General features: G+C 41.2%; 1 protein-coding gene across 12 annotated transcripts in view; it reads right to left on the bottom strand.

Moving 5' to 3' along the window:
* The window catches only part of B3galnt1 (beta-1,3-N-acetylgalactosaminyltransferase 1 (globoside blood group)), a 31,597-nt gene extending 26,074 nt beyond the window's left edge, over positions 1–5,523 (bottom strand). For 2 of the 12 annotated variants that reach the window (XM_023699717.1, XM_023699724.1), the window contains exons 1-2: positions 4,393–4,621; positions 3,459–3,543 (exon numbers count right to left, since the gene is read on the bottom strand). The gene's annotated coding sequence lies outside the window, so the exon portion shown is untranslated. The other 10 variants (XM_023699721.1, XM_023699720.1, XM_023699728.1 and 7 more) reach the window with 10 other exon arrangements.
* Positions 5,524–23,597: the final 18,074 nt, after the last annotated feature.

Genomic DNA, 23,597 nt, shown 5'->3' on the forward strand with positions numbered 1-23,597 from the left:
AGGCTTTCACAGAGAGCACATTGGCCAAGCAATGGCCGTGACTCATCCACATGGCTGACACTGACAAAGGATCTACGATCTGAGGTACAGGATCTAAGGATAAATCCTGAGGGGATTTCACTGACCTTATCAGACTCAAAAGCTACAACTCTTGTTGCATAGGTCCTGCTTTACCTTGGTCTTAACCATCCAGCAGGAAAGTATAAAAATGAAATATAAGAAGTAAAGCCATGCTGTTATTTTGAGCTGTAGGGGACTCAGGTCAACAATTTCTGATACTGCCAGTTAAGCAGAAGACCCAATACTATTATGGGATACTGGACTCTTTTAGAATATTTTGCTGAGTTTACACACCTATAATATTCAAATAACGGAACTGAATAAAAAAAGGGGATACAGATGAATGACGATTTTGTATCTGTGTATTCAAAGTGGTTAGGATAGATATATAGTTACATTCTCTTAACGAATAGAGTGATTTGTTCTAATGATGTTCGTAAATAGGATATCATGTCCGAATCTTGTACAGCAATTAACCACTAGGAAGAATGTATGCAATATGTTAATTATTGAAACTGTCCTACCAATTTGATTTGAAACTGTCTCATTGCTATTTGTTTCTCAATAAAATTATGGAAAATAAAAGAACGTATTAATGCCCAGTAAAGGTATAAACTAAGGAAGTATTTAATGCTATGAGGGTAAATGATAATTTTCTGTCTTAGAAAGTGGGCAACTCCATATTCAAAACAAAGTCTGTAACCAAAAGATAATCAAATAGTTCTAGATAAAAGACCTAGATGAGCCCTCGGTCAGGCTAGAGGTGGATGGCTGCAGACTTGTGAAATGTTTGCACAGGAATGCTGTTTCTTTATTCACTCTAACAGCCTGTTCAAAATGCACAGCTTTAAGCTTTGCAGAAATCCATGTTCTAGCCTTGGGACAGGCAAATTTTAATTTTCCCTAAAAGAAAAGATATCAAATATTTTCTCTTCTGACTGTACAATCTCTATCTCAGCTCCTCAGTTCTGCTTTTGTATATAAAATGGAACCATAGCACATACGTTCCCCATAGTACCAAAATCTAAAGATGCCCATCCCTTGTATAAAATTATATAACATTGGCATATAACCTACAGATAGCCTCCCCATTCTATAAGTCATTTCTATACTACTTATATTGCCAAGTACAATGTAAATATTTTACTGTATCGCTTAACAGAAAACATTTTTTAAAAAACGTGTACAAATTTAAAAGATAAAATTTTTCCCTGAACTATTTTAGTCCATGGTTGGTTGAGTCTGTGGACATGGAACTTAAAAGACCCAGAGGTCTGACTATATTTGTAAAGCTGCCCTGGCCAGAAAATGTTCTAGTCCCATGAGTAGGCACACTGGGACAGCAACAAGTCTCCCACGATCTCTTTTTTGTTTTGTTTTAAGTATTTAACAGGGTCTACAAACACACACAGGGTCTCACTACACAGATTAGACTCATAATGATCCTCCTGTTTTCAGCCCCCCAAGCACTAGACGCCACTATGCCCAGTCTCAATTGCCATCTCAGCGCCCCAGGGGGTGGGAGCGGGACTGGCAAGGCATGCCAGGAATCGAACCCTGGTCCCTGTGTCTGCCTAAGCAGGCGATTTAGTCCGCAGAGCTCAAGATCTCTCTTCTCTGCTTCCTCATGACTCCAAAGGGATCTCAGTCTAGCTGATATGTTCCCCACCTGAACTGGCTCCTGGGGGATAGGCAGGGCTGGTAAGTATTACCTGGGCTGTGGATGAAATAGCAGAAAAATAGGCCTTGACCTTTTAGTTATCTACTTGTGTGTGTAGAATCAGAAATATGCAGGACTGGAAACAAAATCTGCTCTAGTTTTCTAGGTTTCATTCTTTAATGTCTCAATGCCTCAAGGAGAACACACATCCTGAGAGACACCCACCAGGATGTTCTACAACTTCATCTTACTCCCTTCTGATTTGAATCCTGCAAACTGTGGTAGTTTTATCTCATACCCTTATCTTCCCCTCTCTTCTGATCCACAACAGGCCAAGAGACCTATAACAAGAACAAGCTAAGCCAAGCAAAGCACAGGGACCACAGTTCAATCCCCCAGCACCACATGCCAGCCCGCCTGCCCCCTGGTGGGCTGAGCTGGCCACACACTAAATAAATAAATAAATAAATAAATAAATAAATAAATATTAAAAAAAAAAGTATTTGCATTATAACAAAAGCAAGTCAGTATTTGCAATATGCAATCTTTATGAAAATCAAATCATTGTTCATAATCCCCAAAGAGATGTGTGCCCAAGAGCACGCAGTGCTATTCTTTCTCAATGCTTGTGTTCCAAAAGGTTACAGACACATCCTGTCTGATCCCATGTGTTGACCTCAACCAGGAAGCCTGGCAGGGTGGCTATTTACCATACAGTAGGGACTTCCCTCATCCCAAGGCACAATGGGCAATAACAGCCATAAAAGTGGTAACAGAAAAACACATACTGGATGTTACATAGTTGTAAAAAAAGTAGAGTCATTTCCTAACATGACCTCTACCTGCATCATACACTAGCACACAGAGCACAGCTGAAGTGTGGTCACTGCGGGAAGGCAAATCAACCATCCCAAGAGGAACAGGAACACATACAGAGGGACATTTTTTAGAATCAAAGAGAACCTGAGGTCTGGTATGATAGCTCAGTGGTCTAAACGCCTGCCTGGCAAGTGCAAGGACCTGGGGTCCATCCCTGACACCACACGCCATGCCAGCCCCAGAACCCTGAGCACACCATGCTGGCCAGGCATGGGGGCGCACACCTGTAATCCCAGCACTGGGGAGGTTGAGACAGGACGATCATTATGAGTCCAAGATGCATAGCAAGACCCTGTACCAAATAATAAAGAAATAAAAGATTTAAAATTTTTGTAAAAAAGAGAACCGGAGTCTGAGCTTTGTTAGGACTCATGAACTTGAGTTTATGTTGTTACTATTTTCCTGAGGTAGCATAATATTTTAATAATATAATTTTTAATAAAAACATGTTTTACCCAATACTGGACCTCTTTAGACAACAGGGGAAAGAAACATACTACAATATACTATAACAAACTCTGAGCCAAGTCAATATCTAAAATCCTGTAAAGAGCAGTATCATGAGCACAATTTTTTTTTTTTTTTTTTTTTTGTATTTAGTGCAGGCTCTACAGGGTCTCCAGGGTCTCACTCGTAGGTTGGACTCCTGTTTTCAGCCTCCCAAGCACTGGGATTACAGGCACGCGGCATCACACCCAGTCTCTATTGCCATCTCAGTGCGACCTGGGGGCCAGGGCAGCATGGCACCCTTGGGATCGAACCTAGGCCTCTGCACTCTGTTTAAGCAGGCACTTTAGTCCACTGAGCTATCTGGCCCGCCCTGAGCACACTTTTAAAAGTATAAATAAGTTAAACTTACCTGTTGAGTTTCAGATAAGATTAAATCATTTGCTGATGGTTTTTCTGTGGTTCTTTACATTCATTCTTTAAAATGCTCAGATCTGCTGTAAACCACGAACAGTAAAGTAGAAAAACATGATATAATAACAAAATTGGCACTATGACATTTAAGTCAATATTCTATATGCAGCAAATTGCTATAGAAGTTTTTTTGGTTTGTTTTTGTTTTTTTTTTTTTTTTTTTTTTTTTTTTTTTTGGTTTGTTTGTTTTGCAGAACCAGGGATTGAACTCAGGCCCTTGTACTTGCCAGGCAAGTGCTTATTCTGCTGAGCTATCTCCCTGGCCCCAGAAGCAAGTTATCAAATATCAGTGCTTTTTGCATTTTTGGAAGTCTTGGCTCTTCTTCCTTCACGTTCTAATTTGGATTTATTTATTTTTGCCGGAACCGGGGATTGAACTCAGTCCCTTGCACTTGCCAGGCAAGGGCTTATGCTACTGAGCTATCTCCCCACCGTCTTGATCACAGACTTTTTAGGGCTGAAGTTACCCAACAGCCATTTACTGTGGGTGAACCTTTTAATTTAAAGGGTGAGGGAAGTCATCGACGCTTGTTCATCTAGCTGATGGAAATTCAGTTTGCGCTTTTATCAGGCACTGATACAATTTGAGCACAAACACAGATCCCTCCCTGTGCCCTACACTCCCTGAGAGCTAAAACACAAAATTGTTCCCATATGAAAACCATAAACTCCAATCCTTCTTACTTCTGAAAATAGAAAAGAGAAAGGTCAGAGACATCGCTTGGCAATTTTCTCCTTGGTAGTCGCTCTTATTACCAAGCCAGCTTCCTCATAAAGGCTGCCACTCTTTGCAGACTACAAGGAATAAAACCCGTCTCTGTCTAGCAGAAGTCTCCCTTCTAGTCTAGCAGAGGGAAGGCGAAAAGAAATACCGAGTACGAATACCGAATGCATTTGCTGCTGCCTTCATTCCTCGCGATCTGGAAGTCAGACTCCATCCACGGCGCTCTGCGATTTCCTTGACAAAACCTTGGGTGCTGCCAGAGACCCCACTTCTGAGTCGGTAGCCCGGGTTCCCCGGGGATTCTTGCTCCCCTCTCTCTCTCTCTCTCTCTCTCTTCCCCGCTCTCTCATTCCCTTCCGAAGTCTCTATTCTCCCCACCCTCCCCTCCCGCACCCTCTACCTTTCAGGCCCTAGGCCCTAGGCCACCGCCTGGCGATCGCGATCGCCCCAGGCCTGCTGGAGGACCGTTCCACCGGCCGGGTCCGCTCCCTCGCCGAGGCGGCAAACGCGGCCCGGGAAGGGCTTGGTGGCGCCAGGTGCAGCACGCGGCGCGGAGGGGCAGGGACGGCGCGCCCCGCACGGAAGGGTGCGCGGTGGGCGGCGCGCAGCTGCGGCCTGGGCCCTGCGCCCCGCGCCCGGGGCTCCTCCGAGGCTCCCGCAGCCGGCCACAAGCCTGCGGCAGCGAGCACAGAGGTCCCAGAGCGCAGGGCGTGGTGGCTCGTGGCGCAACCTGCCAGGCCCCAAGAGTCGGTGGGGCGGGTGGTGCTTCCCCGCCCGGCAGCCGGGACATCCGCGTTCCCAGCTGGAACATCCGCGTTCCCGGCGGGGTGCGTTCTCAGCACAGTGTGTCTCGGCCAGCTTTAGGGCCAGCCCAGCCCTCTACCGCCCCGGGTCGCCGCGGCACTCACCTCCCATGCCGGCGCGCGCTCAGCTCCCACGCGGCCCACAGCGCTCCAGCCCCGCGCGCGCCCCAGCCTCCCGCAGCCGCACGCACGCTCAGGCGCGCGCAGCCCACACGCGCGGGGCCCGGCCGACGCCCCTCGCTGCCGAGCGACGCCCGCGCCCCCAGCCGTGCGCGCGGGGTTTGGCGCGCTCTCTCTGTTCGTGTCATCTTGCCCTCCAAATGGCCCTGTTGTGTATGAGTTTAGTATTTGTGGCTGCAGGAGTTTGGCGCCTTAATGCTAGGATTTGTTTAATATTCCCATTCTTACCTTGCCATGGCTCCAAGCTTGCCACTGTTTCCAGGGATTTGCTTGTTGAACTCCACGTGGAGCCAATGAGGAAAGAAAAACACCTGGGCAACGTCTTAAGGGTGAGACGCCCAAGACCTTTGGAATTTCCATCTCACATGCGTCCTACTGGGCAGACAGAGGACGCAGGATTTAAGTTTTACCCAGCTGGGTTTCTATCTTTCTTTAGCCCAATTGCTTTCTGTTCCTGGCCCTCTCATTTTTAGAATGGGACTGTTTATCTTGCCATAATATGTTGGAAGTATTTCATTTTCTTTTTGATTTTTATAGGGGGCTTTCTTTTTGATTTTAAAAGTTTGCCTTGAGTCTGAAAGGAAAGTGGGTTTGGTATTTTCAACAATGCTGGATCTGTTAAGACTGTGACAATTCTAAGTGATGGACTAAGTACATGTTGCATAGTAAGATGAACATAAGCCTTTTAGGGGCCCTGGGTGGAATCTTATAGTTTAGATCCAAAGCATTGCCCCTGAAGTCTCCTGTTCAGATGTGGGCCCTTTGGAAGGTGATTGCATCACGAATGCCCTGCAGGCCTCAGTAGATCCATCCACTGAATGAGTAGCTGCATGTGCAGTCAGGAGGTAGAACCTGGTTGGAGGTGGTCGCTGGGGACAGGACCCGGGCCGATGTAGTCTTGTCCCAAGCTCCTCATTTCAAGCCCTGCTTCCTGGCTGCCACACAGTGAGCAAATACCTTCCACCAAGCTCTCCCACAGTACCATTTCGCCTTAGAGCTAACCCACTGCACACTGACTCCTCTGAAAACTATGCGCCAAAATAAAACTCTCCTCCCGAAAGCTGTGGGCATTGGGCATTTGGTGCCAGCAAGGGGTATCTAATTCCCCATCCATTTTATTAGTAATAGAAATAAACCAAGAATATGTAATTTACCATGTACTCTTTGCCTTTGGTCATTTGGTGTCTAACTTATATGGCATTTGTGGACATACAAGGTAAGTATCTCTATTTCTACTTCAGTGCCTGAGCTCTTCTTGGTAAGAGCTCCATCACCTTTGTTTGATGACAAAAACTCTTATGTCAAATGAGTTCTCAGTGGACATCTCTGCTCCACAGACAAATGAAATATTTAAACAGCTGTATTCCCACTTCTGAACAGACTACATTTCCAGTTAGTCAGTCCAAGTCATTGGGTCATACTAACAGTTTCGTGTGCATCAGCAAATTATCTTCTGCTTTTTGCCCAACCAATGGGCCTGAATTTCCTCAGAGTCAACATTCTATGAGTCAGAAGCATCAAGAGGGAAACTAGCCTCGGAACTGGGCGTGGTGGCAAATGCCTGTAACCCCTACACCCAGGAGGTTGAGACTAGAGGATTACTGGGGGTTAAAAACCAGCCTGGGGGCTACAAAAGTGAGCACAAGGCTAGCCTGAACTACAGTGAAACCCTTTCTCGAGTAAACAAATAAATATATTTAGAGAAAGAGAAACTAGCCTCAAAAGTCAGGCAGCACTGCTTTTGCCATATTGTATTGATAAAAACCAAGCATAGGACTGGTCATCATCCAAGAGAGAACCTAGGCAAGAGCATAATCACACAAAGGTGAGGACTGGGGGGCTTCAGGGACACTATTTGGAAAGAGCCTACCACATTGTTCTAGGCCAAATACAGATTCAAAGGTGCAGCTTATTGTACTGTTCTTCCCTCAGTCAAATGGTCTGAGGCACTTGTTTAACCATTGGCCAGCCTAGCTGGGACCCCATCTCCATTTGTAACCTACATATTTGCATCAAGATATAATGGCTCATTAATTTTTATTTCCAAATCTCCTGGCTCAACTGCTTCTTCCTTATCAAAGCCTTTTCTGCTGCAAAAAGGAGAAGAATAAGTGAATGAAATATATATATTTATAAATCATTTATGAAAATGGAAGGGGGCCAAGAGGTACGGAGGGAGAGATGGGGAGGGAAGGAGAAGTAGAAAGAGTTAAGAAGTGTTATGGGGGACCAGGGAGATAGCTCAGTAGAATAAGCGCTTGCCTGGCAAGCACAAGGTCCTGAGTTCAATCCCCGGTACCGAAAAAAAAAAAAAAAATGTCTAGTATCATTCACTAAAAATGTCCCTCATAATTTGGGGGCTGGGGAGATGGCTCAGTAGGATAAGCGCTTGACTGGCAAACGCAAGGATCTGAGTTCAATCCCTGCTTCCACCAAAAAAAAAAAAAAAAAAAAAGAAAAGAAGTGTTATGGCCCTGTACCAAGGTCCTCTGGTAAATGTAAACATCAGGTACTTCAAATAGGCACCAATAAAAATTTGAAAATCATTTATGGAAATCCAGTGGTTCTTAAAATAATAGAAAAGCAGAATCAAAATGGGTATATAATACTGCTAAGCTTAAATAGTAGCAGTCAGTGTAAGGCTAGAACTTGGTTGGTACTGTGTAAATACTGAGGTCTGAATCACTCATGGTTCTGTTCTAGGTTCCGACCTGAGCAGCTGGTTGTGCCCTTTGCAAAGGGTGAAGCGAGTGCAGACCTGCCGCTGTCTTTATCACAGCTGTGCAGCACCCCACCTGAGTAGCTCACCGAAGTAAAGGAGGGTTGTTAATGAGAAAACTAGGCAAGTCCCATTGCAAATAGATTAATGCACTGAAAAAATTGACCTCTGTATCTGGAAAAATGATTTAGGACATTAATACCATATTCTGTCTTACAATACTGTATTTTTTTAATTGTAGGAAAGTTATATTACAATACCTACTTCTAAAATGTTTTGACTGTCCCTTGAATAATTACCAGAAGTATCTGTCTGTAGAAGCCAATACATTTCTAGAATGTAAAACAGCACCATCATAAACTGGTTGTAAAATAAAATTCTCCCAAATGAAATACATGACAAGAAATGCTCCATGACCTTTAAGAGACTGTCTCCTGAGGTGGTCTTCCTTTTCACTGTAAAACATTTATCAGCTAGTGATTCAGCTATCTGTTGCTGTACACCAAGCCATCTCAAAATGTAGTTGCTTGCAAAAATATGAATCTAGAATTTCTCACAATTCTGAGCATCTGTTGAGTTGCCAAATTTTCTGTAAAGGACTGGACTGTATTTATACTATCTCTCTGGTATAGTTTGGGGACCGACTGTCCCCCTAAAAGCCAATGTGCTAGAGTGTGGTTCTCAGCCTGTGGCACTAGGGGGAGGTGGTAAAACCCTAACGAGATGGGGCAGAGGGGGAGGGTATGTCATTGGTGATCTGCCCTCAAAGGGACTGTAAAGCCCTAACATTACCTCTTGTACCCTCCCCACCTTTTCTGGGCCGTGAGCTGAACAGCTTTATTCCTTCGCATGCAGCAGTGATGTGCTGCCTCACAACAGGCCCCAGAGCAACAGAGTTAGCTGGCTATGGACAGGGGCCTCTGAAACTGGGAGTCAGAAGAAACTCTTTCTGTTGCTTCACTACAGAAATTCGTTACAGTAATGGAAAGCTGACTAACACAGCCTCTGTCTGTTGCATATTCTTTTTTCTTATTTTATTTTTTATAAACTATTAAAACCCCAAAGGTATTCTTAACTCAAAGGACTTACCAAAGCAGACTATGCCTAACATTTTATAGTTTGTCAATGCCTAAGCTGAACAGTCAGCTGCGCTGAAGGTCCCGGGTGGTCCTATTCGCGCATCAACTATCTACTCCGTATGTAGCTGCTCATCCTCCAGCAGGCTGCTTTGGCAGTCTGCGGACCACATTCATGACAGTGCATGTGGAAAGTGTAATGCTTCTAAACCATGGCCGCAGAAGCCACACGTGTCATATATGCCTCCTTCTGTGGCTAAATCAGGTCACTCCAGATTCAAGAGACAGGCACATAGACTGCCTCTCTGTGGGCAAAGATGCAGATATTGTTGGCCATAGCCCCTCAACTAAGGAGCACGTTTTGTTTGTGCTCTAGCAAATTAGATTTAATTTTACTTATTCATTTAGACATTGGGGCTTGAACCCAGTGCTTTGCAATTCTAGACAAGTGCTCCACCATTGAACTATATCCACAGTTTTTTAAAAATTTCATTTTGATACAAGGTCTTACTAACTTGCTTAGGTGTCCTTGGACTTGCTAATTTCTTTTTCTCTTTTTTATTTTTGGGTACCAGGGATCAAACCCAGGACCTTACACTTGCCAAACAGGCACTTATGCCACTGAGCTGTTTCTTTGGCCCTAGACTTGCAAGCTTCTTATCTCAGCCTCTTGAGGAGCTAGAATTATAGGCCTGTGCCCCCACACCTTGCTTCAAGTAAGATTTGGACCTGATGCTGAACTCAGTATTATATTGGTCCTCAAATTCTGATTTAAATAACTTCAGTTATAGTACTCTGAATTTATGATCTCTTATAGCACTTATTGCTCTTCTACTGCTTTCTCCAGTGCCTCAGCCACTTCACACTCGGTGAGTATTCATTCATTCCCACCCGTACTTGCTTGTCTGTGTCTCTGCGATGAGATTACAAGCTCGTTAGGGAGAAGACTGGAGCCCCACCTCTCCACTGTGTTTTACCTCCTCTTCTATACATATGAATGGAATTAGTGCAACAGGCTTACTGAGGTTTAAAGTCAACTTATTTGCTTAGTTCACAGAAGCAAACAAATTTAACAATACAGCACTATCTACTGATCCCTTAAGAGAAGCTGGATCAAAGAGTTGCATTTTATACCAAATTTCATTGTTCCACCCACAGACTGCCCTTTTAAAAAATCTTACAGTAAAATGTAAGGGATGGGGAGATATCTCAGTGTCATAAGTGCCTGCCTGACAAGCCCAAGGTCCTGAGTTCAATCCTCAGTACTAAATAAATAAATAAATAAAGTAAAATATAAAAATAAAAGTTTTGTTGCTTATATGCATTAACTATATTACATTTTTATATGCATCCCAAGACAATTCCTCGTCACTCATAAAAGGTAGGTGTGAGGTGGCCCTAATATATCTCTAGATGGTTAAACACTCTAGCTGTTTTACAAACATATAATCAAGAGTAAAGGAATTGTGTGCTTAATAAGTTTGAAGAATTAGTCACCATCTTAGGTCATATCATGTTTTAACCTTAAATTTGCCTGCAGATGAAAATGAAAATGTAACAATGGTTTGTAATATATTCATGGTGTGGTCCCAGGCAGAAGAAATTCTAGAGGTTTCTAATTTATAATGAATGCCGATTGTACAGTCAGATTTTCCAGTATGTGTTTTCTCTAAAATCTCATTGTAACTCTTCTTCCTCTTGCTGGAAAGCTTTGACAATTTATTATGTTTACAAGCAGCTGGGGGCTATTTCTATTTGATGACTTGTCTTATATTTTGTTCCTTGACAATCCACATCTTTCTCTTCAGCATTTTCTCCAGTGCATCCTATCTTACTAAACTTGATGGATAGTACTGATTTTGTGCAAATGCAGGCAGTATCTTCACTCTCTTCTACCTCTTTAAGTTATAGACACATGCAGGAATGATACCAGATAACATGTACATGGTACTTAAATATTAACATTATTTATATATACCAGCAGTCATCAACCACTTTTGGCTCTAGGGACCAGTATTGTGGAAAACAATTTTTCCATGGACCAGGTTGGGGGAGGAATTCTGGGGTGGCATGGTTTCAGGATGATTCAAGTGGAATAAATTTATTTTGCATTTTGTTTCTATTATTATTACATTGTAATATATAATGGAATGATTATACAATTCACTGTAATGTGGAACCAGTGAGATCACTCAGCTTGTTTTCTTGCAACTATCTGGTCCCATCTGGGGGTTAGGAAAGACAGTGATATCCAAAATGTTTTGCTTATGTCCTACCTTCTCCATAGTCTTGTTTTGGGAGTTGTCACTGTAGAAAATGCTCTATGCTGCATTCCATCAGATACAGCTTAAATGTCACTTGCTACTCACTGATAGGGCTTTGGTGTAGTCTATAAGCAACTGATTTATTATGGTCACTGCACTGTCAAACCTCTCTATTGATATTAAGCTCTATCTGCATTCCCTCCCCAATGCTGGTATCACTGTCTCAGATCCACTTCAGATAGCAAGGCATTGGATTCTTCTCAGAGCACAGTTTAGATCTCTTACATGTATAGTTCACAGTAGGGTTTGCACGTTTAATGACCGTCTAATGTTACCACTCCTTTGACAAGAGGTGGCGCTCAGGTGATAATGTGAGTGATTGGAAGTGGCTTTAAATGCAGATAAAACTTTTCTCACTCTCCCACTGCTTATTTCCTGCTGTGTAGTCTGGTTCTTAGTACATGGTCTGGGCTTTATGGACACTTTCACACATGATATCAGTTGATTACTAATATATCAATCCTCTGAGATAGATATTATCATCACTATTACTTGTCAGGTAGAAAAACTGATAAACAAATGTTCCTGGAATACTTCCAACTTAACATACCCAAGCTACCCTCAATACCTTCCTATAAAATCTGCTTGTTCTGGATTTCTAATTTGGTTAGTGTATTCTCATTTCTCAGTCATCCACATTTCATCTGTAGTTTTCCCTTCTCCCATGCCAGTCTTCAAGATCTGAGTGCTCCCCCCATTTCCGAGAAAGCCTTATGTCATCTGGATTTGAGTCAAAGCCTTGTATGCGTTTCCCTGACTTCCAAGATGCCCACTAGTTCTTCACATTATCAAAACGTTGGCCCTCCTCAACCCAAATCTTCTCATCTCATGCACTCCCTTTTAAACTGGGCAGTAGCTCCTTCTAGGTTACTATCCAAAGGCCCACTGAGCAATTCATAACTTGCCTTTGCCTATGAATTCCTGCTATTCTGTCTGGTTCCATGTACATTTGCATGTACTGCATTTTGTGCTCACTGTTTGTTCAGAATACAATTTTATTCTCCAACCCTACCATGGAGACAGACCCATCTGAGTCACACAAGACTCAGAATCTCTAAGCAGTGCTTCTTAAATCTAAATGTGTATAAGAATCACTGGGGGATAATGTCGAAAGAAAGGCTTTTCTAGTGGATCCTGAATAGTACCTGAAATTTTGAAATTGCACATTTTAACAAACTTCTTACCGATAGGACACTGCTTGTTGTTAAACTACTTTTTGAGTGGCAAGAATCTATAGTGATGCACTATCCAATACAACTTTGTGCAATGATAGAAATTCTGTCTGTGCTTCCCATAATGGTAGCCATTAATCACAGGTGTCTATTGAACACTTGAAATAGAGCAGCTAATGAATGAGGAACTGAGCTTTCATATTCATTAATTAAAAATTCAATAGGCACCTAAGGCAAGCGGCCACTATTTTGAACAAAGGAGATCTATAAGAATACCTTTTCATCCTTAACAATGCACATCAGAGTTCAAGTTTCCAGTACAGTGTGCAAAATATTAGAAGTTGGCTCACCACCCTAACAAATAAAAATTGAGAAGGGTTTTTTGTTGTTGTTGTTGTTGTTGTTGTTGTTGTTGTTTTGTTTTTCAGATGGCTCATACTGCCTTACGGGCAGGTCTGGTAAGGCGTGTGGAGCTGGAGATTGAACCATGGACCCCTGCACCTAACTGGATTTGCCAAGCAGATGCTTAAACAACTGAGCTAACCCGCAAGCCCCCTAACAAGTAAAAATTGAAACAAATGAAGAACCAACAACTCTCTTTTTTACGGATGTTTGGTCAGTGGACAAACCATCACTTCAAAACTGGGCAAAGACAGACAGGTGAATACAAACATTTATGACTTACTAGAGCAAAATCCCTAAAGCTCAAACTACCACAAAATCTGGTCTGAAGTAGGAAAATCCAAACTTGACTGATGAATTGCTGGAGGTGCAAGACTGAGAGTTGGAAATGTTCCAGGGGACATTTTGGTGAGATGTTTCTCCTAGAATTCTATGAGGTTCACAAAATGAAATCAGGAGGAAATCTTCTGGTGTTTCAGCCAGAAGGAGAAAAGAAACCAATTTGATTTTTTTTTTATTTTTTTATTTTTAGGAAAGAGTTACAGGGTGTTCAGGTTCTCACTACTAGATCGGACTCATAGTGATCCGCCTGTTTACAGCCTCCCAAGTGCTGAGATTACAGGTGTGTGTGTGACCACCCCCAGTCTCAAGTGCTGTCTCAGTGCATGCCAGGGGCAGGGCCGGCACAGCAGGCCTGGGGACTGAACCCCTGGCCCTTGAGCTGCTTGCAGGTGCTTTAATCTGTTGAGCTATTTGACTGGCCCTATGAAAGCATTCTGTTCTTAATAAGACCTGTACTCAGGAGAGATGGGTTAATGAGAACCTGACCTGCTGCAGTTTTATCAGAATGTAACTTACTCAAGGGGGAAAAAATGATCAGTCCTTTTTAGTTCTAGGATTCTACATTAAGGAAGGGAAATACCTAGCCCTAGTTTCCTGTAGTTTTGCAAGTGAGGGAAGAGAAGAGGCATACCCAACTCCAGCTACTTTTTTGTTTGTTTGTTTGTTTGTTTGTTTGTTTGTTTTATGAGACAGGATCACACTTTGTAGTTTAGACTGGTTTGAGATCACTAGGTAGTCCAGGCTGGCCATGGACTTGCGATGATCCTCCTGTATCAGCCCTCTCTGAGTGCTGAGATCATAGGTGTGTGCCACCATGCTCACCTGCCAGCTCCTTTAGGAAACACTGTTAGACCTAAGGCATGTGCATTCAGGGAGTGGGTGCTGGGGGAGCAGCACAGGCCCACAGAGGACAGAGACCTGATCAAAGGACTGCATGGAAAGCTCCCCCCAATTTACACACCTTACCATGTTACCCAATGTCTGTTTGCTATAGTTCCTTTTACTAAGTATACTATGTCCAGCTATTAAGAAAAAAATTACAACACTTATTGTGAAAGCAAAAATACAATTTAAAAAGAGTGAACATCAGAACTCAACTCAAGTATAACAAGAACAATGGAATTATTAGGCCACAAGCTTAAAAGTGTCATGAGTAATATGCTCAGGTCTTTAATGGATAAAGTAGACACCACCCCAGAGCTAATAGGCAATGTAAATAGAAAGATGTGTATTCTCAGAAGAACCAAAAGCAAATTCTAAGGATGAAGAACCCATAACAGAAATTAATAATGCATTTGATGGTCTTATTAGCAGACTGGTTATGAGACCATCAAGAGTTACCATAGTGAGAAGAATGCTGGAACAACAAAACATGTCCCTGGTGTACTGAGCCTCTTTGTAGGAAGGCATGCTGCTTCTTTGAACTTGTGCTCTTCAACAAATCTGTCACGAGACTTTGACAGGATCGTTTAGAGGCAAAATGTTTATATAAAATAAGGAAATCATTGCACTGTTGGATAAAACAGCAGGATAAAGTGTCCTTCCTACAAGTGAGAAGAGAGAAAGTTACAAAGGAGAAATTATATTCCAAGAAACGAAAGAAATGAAGTGCTCTAGGAATTAAGAAAAATCCTATGTAAAACATCTGTTTTAGAAGCACAGTATTGGACTGAGCCACTTAATCTGGGGGTTTTATCCTGCCCTCCTTGGACAGCTCTCAGTCCAATATTCCAACAAAGTTTGTGCACCCTGAGAAATTTTCCCAGGTCTGTGCTGAGTTGGCCCAGGTCCTAAAGGCCATAAGACCATCTCTTGGAGTCCAGATCTGCACCTACTCCTGTGATTTGTGCATAATATGCCAATTCTACAGACTGGAGCTCAGGGGGGGAAATGGGAAGTACAGTTCTGTGCACCCCTAACTTGGTGAAGGGATTTTCTTAATTTAAGTGTACCCTCCAAACCTGCTATTCTGACAGGTGGGGCTGTCAGCAAGTGAGTGTCTCATGTGGGCTTGATACTCATCATTGGTTAGTCTACTGAGATTATACCTTAATGTGATTTTGGGAGGCAAAGCTTGGCCAGAGGAGGTGGTTCAGTGGGAACATGGTCCAGAGAAATCTATCTCCCTTCCTCCTTTGTTGACCTCTCTCTGCTTCCCACAGGTAGGTCATCAGCTATTTTTCCTCTACCTTGTGCCTCTGTCGTGCCAGCCTATGAAATGAATTGCAAAACCAAATAAACCTTTCTCTCTGAAAAAAAAAAAAGAAAGAAAACATGACAGGTGTAAAAAGCATGGAAAAACAAAGAGACAACATAAGAAACACATGAAGTAGTCCACGATGGCAATTTCAGCTCTCAGGGAGTAGGGGAACCCAACTCTTCAATCACTAGGTCCACAGAGAGGGTTAGCAGTCCTGTTCACAAAAGACAGACTGGCACCTTAGCTACAGGAGAAATCTATGTATACTTCAAGCTATAAATCCAATGTGGGGATGTAGTCTGAAGGAAACTCCTGCATGGGGAAAGAAATCCACTACAGCACCCTTCATATACCAGAGTGCTAACAACCAAGAGCCCCTTTAAGAGGAAATTTATGGTTTATGACTGAGCTTATCTAGAGATCAGAAGTCATGGAGCAAGTGTATTTCATAATTCCTGGGGACACTCTGCCACAGTAACTGGAAGTGAGATTAACTACTGAGAAGTGAGATTAACTATGTGTGTTTTTCTGAGGCAGCTGGGTCTGAAGCACTGAGATAAGGATCAATGGATTGTCATTTCTGTGACTGCCACCCTCAGCACAGAGCTCGGTAGGCTGTTTGATTCTTCTACTGTCTGACACATACTTCTGCTTGGACATTTGCCACATGACCAGGTTCACAGATAGACAGGACTATGGAATGAAAGGGTGTTATGGTTTGTGTATGGGTGTCCCCCCAAAGCCTCATGCAGTCTTGGGGCAGCTTTTGGAGTTTGTGATTGATTACTGTGGGTGTGGATGCTGCACCTGCCCTGAGGCAGGTAATTTGCATTTCAATGTAAGGAGCGAAGAAAAGTTGGCTGCTTGAGCTGCTGCTACTTTCCTCCTTTGCCACCGTGAAAGGTTGCCCTCTGCCATATGCCACTCTGCCTTGGAGCCAGCTGAGTATGGACTGAAACCTCCAGCAACTGTGAGCTAAATAAATCTTTCCTTCCTTTATTTTGGGTGTCGGGTATTTGTCCCAGCAACAAGAGAAGAGTAATTAAGACAAGGGGCCACCTAACTTTTGCACATGCTACAGAGTTCTTTGGGGCTGTAAGTGGCTCTGGGTATATGGAAGGAAATAAACAGAAGCTTCTGGAGTGAACACAGTTCTGCTGCAGACAACCTGCCATGGATCTGTTCCAACTAGGGAAAGGCAGGACAGGGCTACCATTCATTCAGTGCTCACTTGTTAGATGGGTTTGGAGAGTAAAGGTAATGGGACACAGGTGTGATTCATTGGCCTCCTATCCCTGGGGAATCTCAATGCCAGCCATTCTAGGCAGAAATATTTCCAATTCAAACACTTCAGCTTGGAGCAATGCTTAATCCTCAATTTCTTTTTCTCTAGTTTTGTGTTGTTTTTGTCCTATTGTAATACTAATAGTGACATGACATGGAGGGCCAAAAAAGTAGTTGGGTGAATGCCATAGAATTCAACCACAGGATAGGACAAGTGGACTAACAGATGTCTACAGAATGTTGCATCCAAAAATTACAAAGAATACTTTTTTTTAGCAACTTGTGGAATTCTCTCCAAAATAAACCATATTTTAGGCAATAAAGTAAGTCTTAAATGGAAATGAATTGAGATAATTTCCTGCATCTTATTTGATCATAATGGAGGAAACTAGAAATCAACACTAATAAAAATCTATGCAAACACATGGACATTGAACAATCCTTTTGAATAACCAGTGGGTTGCTGAAGAAAAAAATCAACATAGGAAATTTAAAAATTCTTAATATCAAGTGAAAATGGAAACACAACATACCAAGCTCTAGAATACAATGAAGGCAGTTGAAAGAAGGAAGTTTATAATTTTTAGCACCTGCACTGTAAGGGTCCATGGATCTCAGGGTGATCTGTTCTACCCAGAGAGAAAATGGTGGCAGGAAAGATAGACAAGGGTTAGGTGGGACTCATCTGCCTGGTTGGCAAGTGGACTCTGTGAACAATAATAAGGGCCTTTATTTATACTTTTACAAAGTTGAAAGACACAAGGTTGCCCAGTGATTAATAGTTCACAATGTCTAGGCAGGATGCTTTCCTCAAGACTGAGGTAGCCTGACTACAAAGGTAATGAGGCCTTATCCTGCCCTCCCTCGTATGACCAATTTCAGCTTTAATGGCTCCCAACATACCTCCTTTTTTTGTTTCGTTGTGTAAATGATGACTGTTCTATTGCAGTTGGAGAAACTGGAAAACTCTTTGGGAGACCTTTTTGTTTTTTATACCAACATAAAGATTTTTAGTATTTGTATTTAGTAGTTTGACTCTATGTAGTCTAATAGTCTATAACTGTAGTGAGTTGCCATTGTTGGAAGTTGTTAGTGACTTGAGCCTTTTATAGCTTAGTATATTATTATAGCATTACTTTTTACAAATTATGGCTATAATTTTTTGTCGGATGGTTAAGACCAAGTTAAAGGAAGACGTATAAATACAAATTTAACTTTCGCTATCTGACAAGGTCAGTTAATCTCCTTAGGCTCTACCTTGAAACCATATATAACACTTCTTAGATTTTTTTGTCAGTGTCAGCCGCCTGGATGAGTCACGGCCATTATTTGACCAATTTACTTTCCATGAAAGCCTGTGAGTTTTTTTTTTTTTTTTTCTCTAGGTGACTCTCCTTAGGCACACTATACATCATCAATCACTTTCCTCTGTGGCCCCATTATCTCCTTGCTCAGAAAATCAGGGACTCAGTTGAGTTATAGGATGTCATAACAGAGGTTTATTTGTGTCCTGAGTCCTCACTGACTTTGAAGGCTAGGGATAAAAAATTGGCTATCTTTTTAGCCCATCTATGTCTCTAATTTTTGGTCTCCAAACTTTAATTGTCAAACATCTGGGAGAGAAGCTTAATGACATTACCCTGTAACAGAGACAGTAATCTTAATATTACTATCTATCTGAATATAAGACACCTTAGACATAAAATGGAACTGTTATTTTTTAACCATGGATATTTTGACATTTAAATCCTATAGAATATTAAAAGACAGCAATTACATATTTTTATACAGAAAGTTAGAAATTAAAACCATACACAACATTGTAGCAGGTCAGTCCTTATGACACTTTGTGACATACTTAAATTTTTGTTTTGACATAATATAACCCTTTTAATCAATCATCTCTATCTGATAAATAAGAATTTTTACCTAATTAGTTGTCCTTAAATGGGATATATATCACAAGGTTTTTGTAAAGGCAGAGGTTTGAATCTGAAAGTCTTATCAAAATAAGCAATCTTTAACATTTTAGAAGACCTGTAGACTTGGAATCATGAATATACTTAATATACCATGAGATTAACAATATTAATATTAAAATATCATTTTTAAAAAGAAAACCTTAATGTAATTATTTTTTCTGAAAATTTTCATTTTTTTTTGTATTTTAGGAAAGGGTCTATGGGGGTGTTCAGGGTCTCACTACTAGATTGGACGTAGTGATCCTCCTGTTTTCAGCCTCCCAAGAGCTGGGATTACAAGTGTGTGCCACCATGCCCAGTCTCAATTGCCATCTCAGTGTGCTCTGGGGGCAGGGCCCGCAGGGCAGGCCTGGGGATCGATCCCCTGGCCCCTGTGCCTGCTACCAGGTTCTTTAATCCGCTGAGCTATTTGGCTGGCCAAAAATTTTATCTTTTGACCAATGACCAATTTTTTGAGTGTTTCTCTTAAGAAACTATTGCGATTATTGGGAGCTCTTCATTAATGAACAAAAGGTTAGTCACACCTCTTATTCTTCAATTGCAGTCCTCCCTAATAATTTCTCCCCATGATAAGGAATTTTTAATTATTTTAAACTTTCGATGAACTGTGTATAAACTGATTTTGATATAACTTAGACCAGCTGGTAACTTAGAGGAAAGCATGTTTTTAAGTCTATGTCTCAACTTGTATTATGAACAAATGATCTAAAAAGAAAAAAGAGGAACAGCTGTTTATAGAATGACATACACATACACAAATACAAAAAGCACACAAATATCTTTACAAAATCATGAGTGCACTCAAATATATTTTTGGACAAATTAAATTACAGCAACTCAATTACAACTTTTTGAAATTTATACTTATAAATAGACTAGTCATCTTCTTATTTTTCAATAACAGATCTCTTATCAGAAAATTTTGGAAGGAATAAAATCTTTTATCTATGATTAATATGTATATTTTGTATTTTTTATGCTAATACTAGTAAAATTTAGCTCAGTTGTTTTTATATATTTTATCATCTATTTAGACCTTAGATTTCCATTTTGTCAGTTCCTTCAATGGGCCCCAGGTTGCATATAGCCTCATACCCTTCAGATAAGTTAAATTAATTTGCTCTCTTTCACAGTCAACTGTTAACTTGTTCTTTTTTTTTTTTTTTTAATTTTTATTTATTTATTTATTTGAGAGAGAGAGAGAGAGAGAGAGAGAGAGAGAGAGAGAGGCCAGCTCAGCCCACCAGGGGCAGGGCTGGCTGGCATGTGGTGCTGGGGGATTGAACCGCGGTCCCTGATGCTTTTGCTAAGCTTGTTCTAAGTAGGTGCTTTAGACCACTGAGCCATCTCTCCAGCCCCAACTTGTTCTTTAGAGCTGGCTTCATGGTATAGCCTGACAGTGTGCTCTGGTACCCAAATAAGTCATTTAGCATTTCCTGGAAAAACACAAGCATACCCTCTGCCCCAGGTTAGTAGTGGGCTGAGTCCCTTCCACTGTCCAGTATGGAAATCTCTCCAAAGGACCTTTCCTGGCCTTTATTCTCTTACTTGATAGAATTTTTTCTGCTGCTATACTTCCATCTTTTGTAGAATTTAAAAAATTTAATAGTGAAGTCAGAAGGATTGATTCCCCCCCTTTTCGTAATTGAATTTTATTTATTTATTTTGTATTTAGGAAAGGGGCTACAGGGTCTCACTGTGTAGATCAGACTCATAGTGATCCTCCTGTTTACAGCCTCCCAACTGCTGGGATTATGGGTGCACACTACGACACCCAGTCTCAATCACAGTCTCAGTGCACCACAGGGGTGGGGCCAGCACAGTGCCTAGGCAGGCACTTTAATTCTGCTGAGCTATTTGGCTGGCCCTTGTAATTAAATTTTAATTGTATAGTGATAAATCTGTATCCTATATTTTGGAAGAGGAAGATGTACATTTCCTCACTTTACACAGTAGGACCTACCTGTGAAAGAAAGCAAATTAATTTAACTTATCTAAAGGATAATTACAGTCAATAAACACCAAAGGTATTAGCCCAAAATCTAGATGGAGCCAATTAATATTACCAAATAAAGTCTGAAAATCATGAATGGTTGTTCTGAACAGTTTGGGGCACAATATATCTTTGTTGGATAAGTTGACCCAAATATGAAGAAATTATCATAGCTTGCACCCCTTTGGAGGTCACCACTAGGTCTTTTATTATTTAAATGGGATGTTAAAATCACACAACTGTTTAGCCCACTCTGCTTTTAGATTGTAGTTGAAACTTCTATATTTGTTTGTAAAATATCACAGCTTTTTAAATGTCAATTTTAATTTAAGACTGTAAACCAAGTAATAGACCTTATTAGGAATTAAAAGAATTTCAAATAATCTTTTAAAATATCACCATTATAAGTCTTCAGAAATATTATTTCTTTTTTAAAGCAAACTTTTTATCTTTAGGATAGAAACTGCCTCCCAATCTAATCACCTTAAGAGGAAAATGTAATCCCCCCCTTCCAGTGTCCACTGTAATGGACAGAAAGGGTTCAGGATTCAGGGTTCAGGTCCCCCTTTGGGTGCCAAATGTAAGTGGGTCTCAGTGTGATCTGTTCTACCTGGGGAGACAATGATGGTAGGAATCAGGAAAAGAGACAAGGAGAAAAGAGCTGGGTTAGATGGGGGCTCATCTGCCTGGTTGGCAAGATGACCTCATGAACAATAGGAAGAGCCTTTATTTATACTTTTACAAAGTTGAAAGACACATCGTTGCCTAGCAACTAATAGCACACCGTGTCTAGGCAGGATGTTTTTCTCAAGACTGAGGTAGCAGGGCAGGCCAAATTGCCCGCTTAGGCAGGTGCAGGGACCCGGGTTTAATCCCCTGGGTGCCATGCCTCTGGGGCACACTGAGATGGTGACTGAGACTGGGCGTGGTGGCGCGTGCCTATAATCCCAGCACTTGGGAAAACAGGAGGATCACTATGAGTCTGATCTGTGTAGTGAAACCCTGTAGACCTTGTATTAAACACACACACACACACACACACACACACACACACACACACACAGAGTCTGAGGTAGCTTGACTACAAAGGCAATGAAGCTTCATCCTGCCCTTCCACAGAGAATCAGTTTCAGCTTCAGCAGCTCCCAACACTACACAAAAAAAAAAAACAAAAAACCAAAAACCAAAGAGATCTCAAATAAATAACTTAATCAAGACTCTGCATCTCAGTCTTAGGAAATCAAGAGCAGACGAACAACCAATAGGAAGAAAGAAATAAACATTGAAGCCAAAAGTAAGACACTAAAATGACAATTCAAAAGTTCAATAAGACAGAATTTGCTTTTTGAAACGATAAGATTAATAAGCTATTAGCTAAACTAACTGAAAGAAAGAGAGAAAACAGAGGTTAAAAAAATCAGAAATGAAAAATGAATGTCAGACACCACTGCAATCCAGATGATCATTAGAGACTGTTTTGCAACAAGTTATGGACATTCAAATTTCTCCAATCAATATTAGAACTGCTCTTCCTTTTCAGTGAACCAAGAGACACTAATAGTAAGCTGACTTGCATTTTTCCCTTTTCCCTTCCATCCTTTTTCTTACCCTAATTCCTTTTTCCTTTTGGACAATTTCTTCCAGTTTCACGATATCCATTGTAGATTTTTTTAAACTTCATTTACTCTGAATTTCTTACACCAGAAACAATATGATCTCTACACATGTGATTCTGATTTATTTCACTTTAGAGTATGGTCTCAAATTGTACCCACTTATCTAGAAATGTCTCAACCTTATCCTTCCTTATGGCAGAGTAATACTCCAATACTAATCATAGTGTTTTGAGGAATTTTCATACTGATTTCCACAGTGGTTGCACCAGTCTATATTCCCACCAACAGTAGAAAAGCTTCCTTTTCCCCCACAGCCTTTCTAGCATTTGTTATTGTTTGATTTCTTGATGATAACCATTCTTTCTAGATTGTTTTAAATTGCATCTAATAATTAGTGATGTTAAACATGTTTTCATATATTTATTTGCTGTTTGTATTTCTTCATCTGAGAAGTGTGTATTCTATTCTTAATGTTATTACACAGCATTATGGCAGGGTGGGCAGATGCTTCTCTGGTAGATTGAGAATTTCTAAGTGGGTCTTGGACATGTGGTTAAACATAAGAGATCAAAAAGGAAGTTTTTTCCACAGTGAAGATTTGTTTGCTGTCCTCAGAACAGTAGCTTCCATTCTTGTAGTTTTATGAACTTATTTTGCCAAGAAAAGACATTGTCAACAAAGCAAAACAGAAAATCTTTACCCTGTTATCATCATAATTTTGCAAAATATGAGCTATTTTAAAGACAACCTTAACAAAATAGCTGGCCAAGTTGAATAAGTTCAGATTCATTTAAAGTTCACTGCTGTCAAATTTTTTTTCTTTCTTTCTTTCTTCTTTTTTTTTGGGGGGGGTGGGGTGGGGAATATTATGTTTTAAATTTTAACTGAAGTCACCCTGAAGGAAAAAAGGTCTACAAATCAACACTCAATTTTAAATGATGGCGTAGATCCCCCCCATATACAGTAAAATGAAGATAAAAAGAATACACACAACTTCTAAATCTTCTTTTAAAAAATAGCTCAAGCTGCAGTCACTTTCACAAGCACGACAGTAGACCATGAGGGGGGGCGCTCACACCCGGACAAGTTCAGCACTGGAGGCGGCACTCACAGCTCAATAGTCAATCTTGGGGCAATCAGATCTCTTCAGAAAACAGTGGTCTTGGGGCTGGAGAGATGGCTCAGTGGTCTAAAGCACCTACTTAGAACAAGCTTGGCAAGGCATCAGGGACCGCGGTTCAATCCCCCAGCACCACATGC

This window comes from Octodon degus, unplaced genomic scaffold (genome assembly GCF_000260255.1).
Source record: "Octodon degus isolate 3935 unplaced genomic scaffold, OctDeg1.0 scaffold00115, whole genome shotgun sequence".
Taxonomy (NCBI): Eukaryota; Metazoa; Chordata; class Mammalia; order Rodentia; family Octodontidae; genus Octodon; species Octodon degus.